Here is a 4,656-nt window from a genome sequence, read left to right as displayed (position 1 = left end):
CTCTTCTTTTCTGGTTAACAGATGGTGACAGATTTCTATGTATAATGTTTTTCATAGATATGTGATAACTTTCTGAAACCTGACGTTGATAAGAATTTACAGATATGTTTCTCTTGTGAGCTCCTTCATTCTTTATCAATTCGTACATTTGGGGTACTTGTTAATTATTTATGTATGTTGGTGCAACCATTTGATTATTTCTTCGATGAAGTTATGTTTAAGACCTTGTACAACCGTTACAAGCTACCATTGGCTGCATTCCATATTGGTGATACCATAAATAAGCAATGGTCCCCTCAGGATGAATTGGGTTATTGAAAACTCCACAGTAAGTTTGAAAACAGCAGATCACTAGTGCCTTGTCCTCTGCTATATTACAACTCTATGGAGGTTTTATTTAAGACCTATACAATGATCATTTGAGTTGCGTATTTCTCTTAGGCCTTGTTTGTTTACAACTTTACAAGTTACCCGGGTAAGTGCATTTATCCAGGTTAACATTTACCTGGGTAAATTCACTTACCCATGTTCTTTTGATTTTTAGGATTTCTAGGTAAGTAATAAAATGATATTTTTATTCACAAAAATTTGGTATTAAAATGGGCAAGATTGTCTCATTATCTTTTATATAAATTTTTTCTAGGTGAGAAGATTATTTATCTACGTGGGATGGAAAATTTTACTTGGAAAGAAAAGATGATTTTACCGTGGGGCTCATTGTTAATGCAAAAAGAATATGAGACTTTTCCATGCATATTTGTTGGTAAACGAACACGGCGTGGAATCTCTTTAGTGGTTGCAGAGTAGGTGTAGGCTATCATTTGATATATGTTGAAACTTTTAGGGTGGAAAGTTTTAGGCTTATAATTATGGATCAAAAGAAAATATGTTTCTTTTGGTATCATCTGTCTCTGCTTATAAAGGTGGCAATCTCTTAGTGATTGGAAAAAACATGGGGTAAAAAGATTGTCCCGTGAAAAAGTTTTGAATCATGAAATCCACCCCAAGTATTTTATATCTAACTTTTGAAGATTACAATCCAAAAGAGTGTGAAAGCATGATTTTGTGTTTTATTTGGTGAAAACATTCCTATTTTTATTTTTTTTGATAAGACAATAAATTTAGTTGAGAATATGAGATTCCGGCTTAAGAAAATAAAACACCAGCTCAACCAGGAGAAACGAACCAGGTACGCCCATGAGCTTACGGTTCCAAAAATTGGAGCCTGAACGCGGTCAATTATCTAATGTTGGTCATGACTATTTTGGAGTTTGTATTTAGTTGAACCTCACCCTTGTCTTTTATGATGACATATTTCGGATCTACAGCTGAAATGGCCGTTGGGACCCTGTTTGGGACCAAGGTTCAAAGTATTGGGTGTATTGCATCGTATGCTTAGGTTTCTGATACACCTATTTAAAGTAAATAGTGTTTTGAGGAAATCGATAATTTTATTGATTAAATAATATAAAATAAGTGCCAAATAGAAATTCTGAAAAGAAAAACTATAACACAAAAAAATCGTGGGGTAAAAAGTATGATACACCCCTATTGGCGTATCGGGGTGTATGATAATTTATACGAACCAGATCCAGACTGATATTTGGGGTTTTATTTTTTCAAGTGGCCGTTCTCAGACTAGAATACCAAGTAGAGAGATGGGATTTTGACAATTGATCTCAAACTCAATTGTACTGCCTTTAAATGCTTGCATGAGCTGAATAAGGCTGCGTTTGGCAATGCTTTTTTGGCCTAAATAGGCTTTTAAAAAAGCTATTTTTCGAAATGAGCTTTTTGAAAAAGCATTTTTTTTAATATTTAGCTGGACAATAGCTTTTTTTTTTTTTTTTTTTAATCAAAACAGCTTATTACAAATGTAAATAATATTTAGCTGGACAATAGCTTTTTGAAAAAGCATTTTTTTTTCAAACGAAGAACTTTTTCACCAAACGATAATTTCAGTAACCGTTGGCTTTTCCAACGTGAAAATCACAAAAAATCTGTTGGAGTAATGCTCCCAAATGCGGCCTAATAATTTCAATATTTGGTGTTTATCCACTTGACAGATCGTTGTGGCCCATATAATTGATGAGTTTACAATTGGGGAGTCTGGACCTGTTGCGACATAAGAACATAGGGGTAAAATAGAAGACATGCCTACCGGAGGAGGACGCCTACGGTATTTCGAGAGCAGGCGTCCTCCCCAATCTTTTTAGAGATATATTAAAAAAGGTAAAATTAGAAACAAAAATCAGGATATTCGAACAAAGAAATCGATCATTTTCAAGATAAATTTCTTAAATTATACTTATGGTTTAGTTAATTGAGTAAATGTACCTCTACTGTTTCAAAATTAACGATTGAATAATCCTTCTTACAAATTAACGCCAATAAAAATGAGAAAAAGACTATTTTACCCTCTATTACTCAGACCTCTCTCCTCCTCATTTTCATCGCGGAAACTACCGAAATCGCTGAAACTGCCAAAACGGCAGATGATAACCGGATCTCAGATCTAAGGATATGGGGCAACTGGCACCTGGGTCTCCATCTCTTATGAATTCATGGTCGTCAAAGTCGATGCCGTCTACACCATGTCCATTAAGACCAAAACCATACTCATCATCACCCCTGCCAAACCTCAAACCAGAACCCGTTCTAGAAAATGTCAACAAGTACCTCGACAATTCTTTGATTAATTATGAATTCTTCTTCTTCATTGTTGCAATTTCTAGAAATGACCATCGTTGAAAAACCTAGAAACCAAATTGGCTGAAAGCCTTCTAGCTCTATGAACTAAGAATAGGAAGAGGATGATATTAAAGACTGGTTATCAAATCCAGTGCCAGATAAGCGTGGAACCTACCGGAGGAGGACGCCTGCTCTCGAAATACCAGAAGGAGATAGATTTTGGGCCTTCTGGTATATATGCCGTGAAGATGTCTCGGCATGCCTGCAAGCAAGGATCTAGAGTGGAAATGGGTTCTGGAAAGTACTTGGTTGCCGCCTCCCCTTCCCACAGATGAATCCCCTTCCCTTTGTCCTCTTCCCTCCACTTGAATCAGATCTGGGAGTTGTAGATGAATCCCCTTCCCTCCGCTCGAAGCAGATCTGGGAGTGTATCGTCCAGATAGGAGTTGTAGATGAATTCCCTTCCCTCCGTCCCCTTCCCTTTGCCCAGATCTAGGAGTTGCAGATGAATGCCCTCAACTGGATCTCAAATCTGAGTTTCTTAAACTGCCGGAACCGCTGAAACTACACTTTGCTCGAAGCAGATCTGGGAGTGTATCACCCAGATCTGGGGGTTGCAGATGAGTCCCCTTCCCTCCGCTCGAAGTGTAGAATTATGTTTTCGTCTCTCTCAGTCAACCAACCACCAAGATTGGTCATTGTCGTTGTCTCTGTGATGCTGCTCCTGCTGCTTCCTTCTTATTTTCTTCTTCTGCTTTTCATTGATTTTACTCCTCTGAAGTCTGAATTCTTCTCAGACAATGGTTACGCTGTCTGTGGCCTAAGGGGGAATTAATATTTTATGGGTAAGAGCAACCGGAGGTGGAGGGGGTTAATGCAGCGGCAGGTTCAGGACCAAATCACTTCGGTTTCCAGGAAGGAAGAAGATGACAAGGGTAAATTTGGGTTTTAAAAAGATATACATCACATATATTCTAAGATAACAGAATATTAAAAAATGAGAGCTAATCAATTATCAGAAACAAAATTTAAAAGAAATTTATCCTTTTATAAATGGTAATAAACTTTATAATATATTTTATATTTTATATTTTATATATTTATTTTATGACATCAAAAGTTCACTTGTTTGGTTAAGAGGGAAATGTGGTTTCATTCAATTTTTAGAAAATTGGTTTTTCATTGTGTTTTCTATCTCATGGACAAATTAACCAATTAACCAATCACACTGGTATTTTGGATCCATTTATCATCAAATTACTTGCTCATAAAAAGCCATTAGCTTGGTTAACAATATGGTGACCCAACTATTTGAGTCATTGAACTATTTGACCTAATTGGTGGGTCACAAATCAAATATTAATTTTCTTTTTCATTGATTTTTTCATTTTATTTCCATTACTAATAAAAGTATTTTTATTTATCAACATTGTTTAATAATCTATTGTATTTTTACTTGTTTTTTATTTTTATTATTTAATTATAACATCATGGAATGACTCATATGACCTAGGTGGTTGGACATTGTCCCACTACTTGCATTGATGTGAAAACAAGTTTATTTTTGGGTCAATTTGAACTACAATTACTAGTAAAATTAAATATAATTTTCACACATATTTTTGTTTCCAATTAAGTAAGATAGTCTCTGCACTAAGATTACATCCCAATGGGTGGGATAGTAGGCTCTGCACTAGTAGAGTTTGAGCTTATCAATCTAGAAAAGTTTAACTAACATCTATCCATTGTTTTTTAACCACATCAAATACTCAATGGGTAATGGGTCCCAAGTATGTATGCATATATTTGGTAAAATACTATGTCATATATGAAAAATACTATACAATTACCATAAAAAATGTAAGATACTATATAAATAAATAAGACATTATACATATATTATAGTATATATTATAAATATACGTACAACTTCTGTAATGGGTTAGGTTTGTTGGACATAGGGCT

General features: G+C 35.1%; 1 long non-coding RNA gene across 1 annotated transcript; it reads right to left on the bottom strand.

The window, feature by feature from the left end:
- Positions 1 to 2,280: 2,280 nt before the first annotated feature.
- LOC148877866 (uncharacterized) lies at positions 2,281 to 3,653 on the bottom strand. The gene is made up of 2 exons (XR_016099382.1): positions 2,867 to 3,653; positions 2,281 to 2,631 (listed from the first exon to the last, which is right to left on the bottom strand). It is a non-coding gene; the product is annotated as an uncharacterized LOC148877866 (long non-coding RNA).
- Positions 3,654 to 4,656: the final 1,003 nt, after the last annotated feature.

The sequence above is a fragment of the Nelumbo lutea genome, chromosome 1, assembly GCF_056320005.1.
Source record: "Nelumbo lutea isolate HS-2025 chromosome 1, American lotus-T2T, whole genome shotgun sequence".
NCBI classification, from domain to species: Eukaryota; Viridiplantae; Streptophyta; class Magnoliopsida; order Proteales; family Nelumbonaceae; genus Nelumbo; species Nelumbo lutea.
Note: the sequence above shows the minus strand (reverse complement) of the source record. Positions and strands in the feature narration are given on the sequence as shown.